Source organism: Bidens hawaiensis, unplaced genomic scaffold (genome assembly GCF_021521415.1).
Source record: "Bidens hawaiensis isolate Kalapana, Puna unplaced genomic scaffold, B.hawaiensis_p1.1 tig00026892_1, whole genome shotgun sequence".
NCBI classification, from domain to species: Eukaryota; Viridiplantae; Streptophyta; class Magnoliopsida; order Asterales; family Asteraceae; genus Bidens; species Bidens hawaiensis.
Window position 1 is genome coordinate 176791 of NW_027494339.1, and position 10418 is coordinate 187208.

Sequence of the window (10418 nt, forward strand, 5' to 3'; positions counted from 1 at the left end):
CTTATGTGCTTAGTTACCACTACGCTTGGTCTTGGTGATGATTCAAAGGTTTTCAATTATTCATAGTCCAGATTGATTGATTCTGGTAAATATACTTGACCGAACCCAAACTACAGTCTCATAAAGCGTAAATCAAACCAGTTGGGTTAACCAAGCATGCCAAAACACTTTAGCTTGATGTCTCATAGTTTGAGCCGGATTTTTAAGAGAATTTCAGAATAGTTGGTTTGTATTAAACGTCCAAAATGATTCATAAATAGTATACATATAGCAAAGATTAAACAATCGATTCGGTATACGCATCTAGCTCGTTCTAAATTCCAACCGTCACCAATTTTGTAAATCGTGAAGCAAACAATATGATAGTTTACAGCGAAAGATGAGCCGCTCCACCCCACCCACCCAAACAATTAACCCAAACTAGCAAACTTAAATAACTACATGTATGTATGCAACATGAAAATCTTCATCCAATTAACTTAACCTCAAACATTATGACTAAATGAAACTAAAATTTTGGCGCATAATAAATAATCTTATTGCATTATTCTGATATTAGATGCTAATATGAACACTTTAATGGCATTAAAAAGTTTGTAAATTTTGTCCAGAGGAATCAAGTGTAAGTTTCAGCATACTTAAACTAGACCAAAACAAAATGGAGCAAACACAAGTCTTTCTTATTCAAACCCAACATTATGCACCAAAAACCATAGTAGCATGTTTATCTGCATTTAACTAACACAAGGAAAGACATAGTATCTCAAATACTCAACAAAAGGCAACCACATTTGCCCAACAAAGTATTATAATGTTGTGATGAAGAAACCAATACAAGTCAATACTCTTTGTTCCCGAAATTCTTGCACCATATTTGTGATGGAATTGGACGAACCGGCATATGTGGTCGTTGCTGCAGTAATAATACACAAAACGCAGAGTTATAATGTGCACATGAAGATAAGACTAAAGAAAAAAAATACTGCAGCTATAACAGGATCAATGGCATACTGGCATCAAGATTCAAACTGTTTACCAGCTTCATAAACATAATATCTAGACAGACCATAGACTTAACGCTCTAAACAAGTCGAGTATGAAGATGTATACATCACAATTTAGAGGTGCACAAATCGGGTTCAACTGGAAAACCCGAACCGGTTCGAAACCGGTTTTTTCACACCGGGTTGTAAAATGGAACGGTTCCAATCAAGAACCGGTTTGGTTCCCGACCCGAACCGATGCCCAGATATGCTAACTTTTAAGAACCGGGTAGGGTATGAACCGGAACCGGTTTTTACGTAAAAACCGGTTCCACCGGTTTTTTTTGAAATTTAAATATTATAGCCGTTAGGAACCGGTTCCAACGGCTATATAGCCGTTTTTGACCGTTGGAACCGGTTTTTTAACTACAAATAGGTTATTTTCTTACTATAAATAGCAAGGTTTTTTTGTGTACTTGTTAAACCACTTCCAAAACTATAAAACACACTCCAAACCACAATTAACCTTAAACCGACAACAAATGGCAACTAATGATGACGTTGTTATGGTGATCGAAACAACAAGATGCCCCGATATTTGGGTTCATTACGATTTGTGTCTCATGACCGACTCACATGAGTTGGCACGTTGCAAATATTGCTCGAAGTTTCTTAAAGCAGGATACAACTCGACATTACGAAAACATACGAATAAGTATTGTCGAGAGAAAAGAAGATTGGAAGCTAAAAAAACGGAAGTGGGAGAGTCGTCCGGCTCTACAACCCAAAAATAAGTATTCCCGGATTAAAACGACGGACTTTGTTTTTTATGTTCTAGTTGTTATGTTTAGTATCGTTTATGTTTTAATAATGTTTGTAATAGTTATTTTTTAAATAAATAAAATGTTCGTCGTTATTAAAAAAGTAACAAAAATTAATCATGAGTAACAAAAGTAATTATAATAAAACAAATCAAAACTAAATATTAGTTGAACAAGTTACAAATAATTTTACCAAAACAAATAATTACAACTCTTCTTCGTCTTCATTCTCGTCTTCACCCTCGTCTTCGTTATCGGAAGAAACCCCGTCCTCCGCCTCCTCATCATGAATATGACGCTCTATTGGTATTTCGTCTTCAAAGTTCGCCTTGTGTTGTACACGATCCACCGCATCCAAATGGTCCTTTAGGCAAATGCAAACCTCTAGAGACTCGGGAGTTAGTTTTGTTCTTCGCATAGATAACACCCTCCCACTAAGTGAAAAAACCGATTCGGAAGCAACTGTTGAGGCTTGTACGGCAAGCAAATCACGAGCCATGGCGGATAGAATGGGAAATTCGTTTTGTTTACCTTTCCAACAAGCCAACAAATCAATATTGCGAATTTCGTCGACCGTTGCGCCCTTAACATAGTTTGCTCCACTATATCGACCAAGTTCGCTACTTGGTGTGTTTCCTCTTTGCCTCTTAGATGCCGATTCACGAATCCCATTCATCAAGTTTATAAGTGGGTCATTGCACGGCCTACTAGTTGTTGTTTTTTTCACAAAATACGATCTCGTGCTTGGACCATACATTTGAAAATAATGGTTATAAAGGTCTTGAAGGTTTTTGTTGAACTTGTCATTCGCTTCCGTCGACAACTTCGGGTCAATCTCGTGCATACCTAAGTTGTCGAATATTTCTTCAATCGTTGTTTCAACCCCATTAACATTCCAATAGAGGTTTAATGCGGCGGCACAAGTAAAGACCGGCGGTATGTTTTCAAAATATTTTATGAACTTTTCTTTCATCACCGCAACAATATTTTCAAAGAGTTTGTTCTTCTCCGCAAAGCTTTTAAAAACACAAGACATATAGTACAATTCTTGCAAAACCCAACTAGTAGGGTAATAGACTCCCGATAATTTTGTTGTTGACTTTTTGAACACGTCAAGATATTCCAACAAATAACCGACTTGGACCCAAACACTTTCCGGAAACATATCGGCCTCGCGTTCTTCAACAAGATTGTTATGAAAAGCTTGTAAAGTTTGGCGTTGGTCAAAAGCACACTTTAACATATGACAAGTTGAGTTCCAACGGGTTGGAACGTCCCAATTCGGCCCCAAATACTTTCTTTCAACCGACTTGCAATAGTTCTTATATTCAAGATGTCTTCTTTTACCACTTTTGAAGACATCTTGTAACATAAGTCTAAAGTATTTTAAATCATCACAAATGTTTTCATTTTCAAGACCTATTTGAACAACCAAGTTGATAATATGTGCAACACATCTGACATGAAAAAAATCCCCGAAACAAGGTGGTGAATATTTAATGATAAATTTTTCAGCCGCCTTAGTATTGTTTGAAGCGTTGTCAAACGAAATCGAAAATATTTTATTTTTCAAGTTGTAAGTCGTTATAACTTCATCAAGTAATTCAAACAATTTTTCGGCGGTATGTGGGAACGGGAAGTTTTCAAAAGCGATGGTGCTTTTCATCAATTGCCATGTCACCGGATCAACCCAATGAGCGGTGACACATATGTATGATTCGGGCAACCTGTGTGGTGCCGACCAAACATCGGTAGTTAAACTAACTATGGCTTCTAAAGAATGAAAAGACTCGATTAATTCTTTTTTAGCACACTCCCACAACCTGATACAATGACGTCTTAAGGTAGTACGACTTACATGTGTGTATCTCGGTTGTAGAGTTTCGCGAATCAACGACGTCAACTTCGGGTCATCAAAGTGGTTAAACGGCAAACCTCGTTGAATAACGAACTTTGCCATTCTATCTTGAACTTGAGTCGTGTTGTAACGAAATAATGTACCATCTTTACCCAAGTCAATTTGATCGGTCGTGCCAATCCCTTTCAACGCCTTGCAATATGGCTTCTCGATGTGCTTTCTCAAAGTAGAGTTGGAATCGTGCTTTAATATTGAACCACATAGTTTGCAACGAGCCTTTTGATAACCTTCGTCATCCACAATCAAATCCCAATTCTTCCATATGTCTTGGTTGCGGTTATGGTTGACTACCGTAACAACCCTTGAGTCCTCCGTAACAGGAACGGGGGTAACAAAAGCACTCTTCTTAGCCTTCTTGTTAGTTTTTTTGATGGGTGCCATAATAATATTTAGTTGGATGGTCGGGTAAAGGAACGGGTTTGCTAAAGGAGTAGTATTTAGTTTGTTTTTGAGTTTGGTGGTGAAACAAGTGGTGGAAACAAGTTATATATAGGTTTGGGCATCAAAAACCGGTTCCAACGGCTATATTACCGTTGGAACCGGTTCCAACGGATCTATTGTCTCAAAAACCGGTTCCAACGGCTATATTACCGTTGGAACCGGTTCCAACGGCTAATTGGTGTCTAAAAAACCGGTTCCAACGGCTATATTACCGTTCGAACCGGTTCCAACGGCTAGTTTGACTTTTGTTTGACCCTTCAAAAAAAACCCGTCGGAACCGGTTTTTCCAGGTACGAACCGAACCGGTTCCAATTAAGAACCGGGTAGGAACCGGGTTGGAACTGATACTGACATACAAATAGGAGAACCGGGTACGATTTTCGGGTACAAAAATACCCAAACCGGGTATTGTACCAACTGGGTTGGAACTGGAACCGGTTCCGGTTCGGTTCCACCAGTTAGGTTCCGGAACCGGTTTTTTTGTGCACGTCTATCACAATTTACACGCAAGAACCGGAACCGGTTTTTTTGTGCACGTCTATCACAATTTACACGCAAGTATATATGATCAACAAATCAAATATTGTACCAAGATCAAATTGTTTACTGGCTTCATGAATATGATATTCTAAGCCATTGACTCGTCCTCTAAACAAGCCGGGCAAAAAGATGTATGCATTACAGTTAAAACACAAATTAGAAAGATCAACAGACAAAACATTGCATTAAAAAAAAAGCACACCTGCGTCTAGATATGCTCTAGGCTGAGAATCAACATGAACAAGTATTCAAGTAACAATTGGATGTTTGGATTATACATAAAAAAAGTCAAGATATATATGTGTTTTAAGTTTCCTCTAGTTCTAATAGATTGCAAATTCACAAACTCAAAAACATAAACTAGAAAGGTATCAAAATACAAGTATGTAAATTGCAGAAAACAGAGAATTCCCAAACAATCCAACGTTTAAAACCCTAAAACTGAATCTTTCTATTCAATCAGCAAACTACTGCACAAAACAGAGTGCATAAATATGAAACTAGAGTGATCTCAAACCGTAAACTTCTGAAATCAAGTTATCCTCAAATCCAGATCACAAACATGAAAGTCTGGAGAAACATAGATAAATGATCGGTCCATAAAAGAAAGATTAAAGAAAAAAGAATACTACAATTATAACAGGATCAATGGCATACTAGCATCAAGATTCAAACAGTTTACCGGCTTCATAAACATGATATCTAGAACACCGACCAACGCAAGTCGAGCATGAAGATGTATACATTACAGTATACACAAAAATATAGAGGATCAACAAACCAAATAATGTACCAACATCAAACTGTTTAGTAGCTTCATAAAAATGAGACTGCAGGCCATTAGCTAACGCTATAAACGGGCCGATGAACCCCTAAAGTTCTAAAACAACTAATTTTATAAAATCAAACACAAAATAGAGTGCATAGAATTAGATTGATACTCGAATGATTTAAAAAACCCTAGCATTGAGAATCCAGATCTAGGATACCGAAATTGTAGCAAAAGTATGGGGAAACATGAAAGAGTAGAAATAGAAGACCTCAAGCTCGGCGGATTTCATGGCGATGGGGATACAAACGAGGAAGATGCCAGCCATGGCGATGGCGGTATTGCGTTTCCAGTGGACTGACCACCGGTCATAGTCCAGACCTTTGTTCTGAAATCGCCGCCATGGTCGCCACCGTGATGTTCTCCTCCTCCGCCCATTTTGTTTGTGTCGTTGTCAACAAAGGGGAAAATGGTTCAGTCGGTGCCCTATTTTTGGTGTGTGTGGGATATAGGATCCATTTTTTATTTTTATTTTTAACCCCACTCAGTTTTTTTTTAGAAAATTTTACATAAAAAAAATAAATTAAATTTTAATAATTTAAACTACACTTTAAGTAATGATAATTTTAACTTTTATATATATTGACAATAACAATCACGATAACTATCTATACTTACACCTTCACCATTTCCACCATATGCCGGTCCTTGCTATCTCCTCCGCCATTGACGTCCTTTGTCCTCACCACCACCTCATAACACCCGTCAAAATTTTGGGTCTAACTTGAAAATTTATAAAGTCAAGGGACTTAGTTGTAACTAGGACGATTACATATTATCCTCTCTAACCATATTTAAATGTATATTTACTCAACCCAAACTTTTCATTGCATATTTCTCCAACTTCTTCTAAAATTATACATACGACAAAATTGACCTTAGGGAATAATAACACTAGTAGAAATATTTTGCTCCTTATTCAACGCCAACCATCGGGATTCAGCACACTCATCTATCCGGCAACAAAGGGAAGGAACTACTGCCATGTTTCCGGCAGCGGCGGCATAATGGTAGTGACTAGGAAGGACGACAACCAATATATGGCGTAGTGCCATAGTCAAGGTTGAGAGAGCCTTTTCATCCTCTTCCAGCTTAACAAGATCCTGATCATCATACATAGCAACAGGCTTAAAGGCAATCTCAGTAGAGTTTTCCTTTTGGTAAGTAATGACTTGGGGACCCCTGACTATGCTTCTCCATATTTTGGCGTCTTTCATTTTAGCATATTTTTCGAAACAAAACTTCCACCCGCTAGAGGCACGAGAGTAGTGGTCCCCATGATAGAGTCCAATTCCAGATGAAGAGAAGCATTAGACGGCCCATTAATATTACTTTGTTGATCCATTCTAATAAGACTGGTCCAAGTGTAGTTTTGATCCAAAAAATTTTAAAAACCCAATACACAAAAGCCCAACTTAGTTTGATCAGGCCCAATGTGTTTACAGATTTCGTTGACCGAGAACAATGGTTGACCGAGAACCAGTACAGTTGACAGAGAACCAAAGTAAGTTGACCGAGAACACGAATCGTTGACCAAGAACTACAAATCGTTGATCGAGAACCATGAGATTTGACTGAGAACACAAATCTTTAACCGAGAACCCAAGTTTTGAGCCGAGAACTAGTAATCCGGGTAGAGAACACTTGGTCGGATGCTGAGAACTAAAAAGATTTGTTAAGATTTACTACTAACTGAATTCCGTAAATTATGGGATTCAAATTGATTTCCAAATTTACCAAACTTTAACCAAAATATTACTTTCTCTTCTTCTCCGATTAGGAAATCGCCGAAAAACAGTAAAACCACCAAAACCCTTGTATCTTGAATCCGTTAATATCACAATAACGAGCCTGAATAGGTCTAAAGGCTCTGATACCAATTGTAAGTCCCGTGAAGGATATTTCAATATGATAGCAACTAATCTTGATGTTGGTGCGGAAATCCAACACTAAATGATTCAAGAACAAATAACAAGAACACAAAGAACATAAAGTAATGCTTCAAAACACACGTTCTTATAACAATGGGTGCTTAAGCACGTTGCTTACAAAACTCGTCTAATATGCTAACAATACTAGACGGCCAAAGACCACAAAACTAACCAACAACCAAAACCCTAGACAACAGATCTATATATAGAGTAACCAACTACCTAGCCCAACAAGATCCCAAAGCCCACCGAGATCCATAAGGATCTCGGGTTACATACGTAGCCCAATATTAAACCCAACTAAATACAAACCATTAAGTCTAGACCCAACAGTTGCCACATACCCAATACCATAGAACTTATTAAAATGAACTTGGAAATTATAATACGCAAATCTTGCTTGTAACATATTAATTACTCATTTAAATATAAAGCATTTAAAAAAGAGTTCGGTTTTGGTTCGGTCTTTGATTCGGAATAAAACCGAAAATGGTGGCTACATATCCAATACCATAGAACTCATTAAAATAAACTTAAAAATAATAATACTCAAATATTTCATACAATATGTTAACAATAAAGTATTTAGACAAAAGTTCGGTTTTGGTTTTGGCTCTTGACTCGGGATGAAACCGAAAATGGTGGCAACATACCCAATACCATTGAACTATTAAAAATGATTTATTAACTAAATGTAAGTAAGGACTAAACAATATTGATGAGCATAAACAAGTCGGGATGCACGAAATATCGCGACATATGAGCTTCGTCAAGAATGGAAGTACGAAGTTTATCACGATCGGGAACCCACAAAAGATTGAGAAAATAACGCAAGCCATCGGGTATGGTTTCGAGTTGAAGTTCGACTCCACATGACATTTCATAATACATATTGCCTTCAACAATGGAGGTGCATTGGGCTCGATAGATGCCGTCTTGGAGATCGGTTTGGATGATGATGCTATGAAGCAGAATAGATTTGACATTAACCTTATGACTAAGGGCATCGGCCACGACATTTGCTTTACCGGGATGGTAGCGAATTTCGCAATCGTAATCACTAAGTAGTTCAGCCCATCGTCTTTGTCTCATGTTGAGATCTTTTTGGTCAAAAATGTGTTAGAGACTTTTGTGATCGGTGAAAACAACACATTTTGTACCATAAAGGTAACGTCTCCAGATTTTGAGAACGAAGACGACGGCACCAAGTTCGAGATCATGATTCGTGTAATTCTTCTCATCGACCTTGAGTTGTCTTGAAGCATAAGCGATGACTTGACCTCGTTGCACGAGAATGCAGCCGAGACCTTGATGAGATGCATCGCAAAATACTACAAAGTCGTCGTTTCCGTCGGGAGGGGTTAGAAACGGAGCATTGCAAAGCATATGATTGAGGGTGTTGAAGGATTCTTCTTATTTTGATCCCCATTTGTATGGTTTTCCTTTGTGGGTTAGGGATGTGAGGGGTAAGGAAATTTTGGAAATAGTTTGGTGAAACGCCGATAGTATCCGGCCAAACCGAGGAAAGATCGAATTTCGTGGGTGTGGATGGAGTTTTCCAATCTTTGACGGCCTCGATTTTAGCGAGATCAACATGAATACCCTTGTCTTTGACGATGTGTCCCAAAAATTGAACTTCTTCTAGCCAAAATTCACATTTTGAGAATTTGGTGTAAAGTCGTTCGTTTCTTAAGAGTTCGAGAATGGAATGCAAGTGATACTCATGTTCGGCTTTGGTTTTAGAGAACATGAGGATGTCATCAATAAAGACAATGACAAATTTATCTAGGAATGGTTTGCAAACACAGTTCATGAGATCCATAAATACCGCAGGTGCGTTAGTTAATCCAAAGGGCATGACCAAAAATTCGAAATGTCCATATCGAGTACGGAAAACAGTTTTGGGAATTTCTTCTATGCGAACACGCAGTTGGTGATATCCTGATCGAAGATCGATTTTTGAGAAACACATTGCGCCTTGAAGTTGATCGAAGAGGTTGTCGACTCGTGGCAAAGGATAACGATTTTTAATAGTGAGTTTGTTAAGTTCTCGGCAGTCGATGCACATTTGAAACGATCCATCTTTCTTTTTCACGAAGAGGACGAGAGCGACCCAAGGAGAAGAGCTTGGATGAATGAAACCTTTATCAGAAAGTTCTCGAGTTCATTTGATAATTCTTGCATTTCCGACGGGGCTAAACGGTAAGGAGCTTTGGCAACGGGCATTGCTCCGGGCACAAGATCAATTTGGAATTCGACCGGACGGATGGGTGGAATACCGGTGACGTCTTCGGGAAAGACATTGAGGAAATCACAAACAATGGAGATGTCGTGGATTTTTCTTTCATTGTGGTCTTTTACCACCACTTGGGCTAGGAACGGAACGTACTTTTAGCTCAAATATTTACGAGATTGAGAGCAAGACATATGGCTGAGTTTCTTGGGAATCGTTTTGCCAAAGACTTTGATGGTTTTGCCATTGACGAGCGGGATTCGAATGAATTTGTCGTAACAAACAACTTCGGCACGGTGCAAAGCTCACCATTCCATGCCTACTATGACGTCGAAACTTCCCATTTGCATCTGGATGAGGTCGATGGAGATTTAACGCTTGCAAAGAGTAAGAATACAATTTCAAATGACCGAGTCAATTTTGATAGAGCTACCGTTGGCGACTTCGACGAAAAAAGGTCGACAGAGTTTAGTGCGAGGTACGACAAGTGTAGATTCAAATTTTAATGAGATAAAACTCCTATCAGCACCCGTATCAAATAAAATTGAAGCCAAATGTTCGTTTACTAGAAACATACCGTTCACAAAGTCGTTTGCAACTTGATCTTGATTAGCGTTTATCATGAAGGCACACCCTTGGTTACCAGGATTTACTTGAGGTACTTGGGGAGGAGTTGGAGGAGGTGCTTAAATGGCTTGCATTGGTTGGATTAGAAGGGCATT

General features: G+C 38.4%; 1 long non-coding RNA gene across 1 annotated transcript; it reads right to left on the reverse strand.

Annotated features, from left to right (window-relative positions):
• Positions 1 to 661: 661 nt before the first annotated feature.
• On the reverse strand, positions 662 to 5959 carry LOC143574302 (uncharacterized). Its single transcript, XR_013142569.1, has 2 exons — positions 5744 to 5959; positions 662 to 913 (listed from the first exon to the last, which is right to left on the reverse strand). It is a non-coding gene; the product is annotated as an uncharacterized LOC143574302 (long non-coding RNA).
• Positions 5960 to 10418: the final 4459 nt, after the last annotated feature.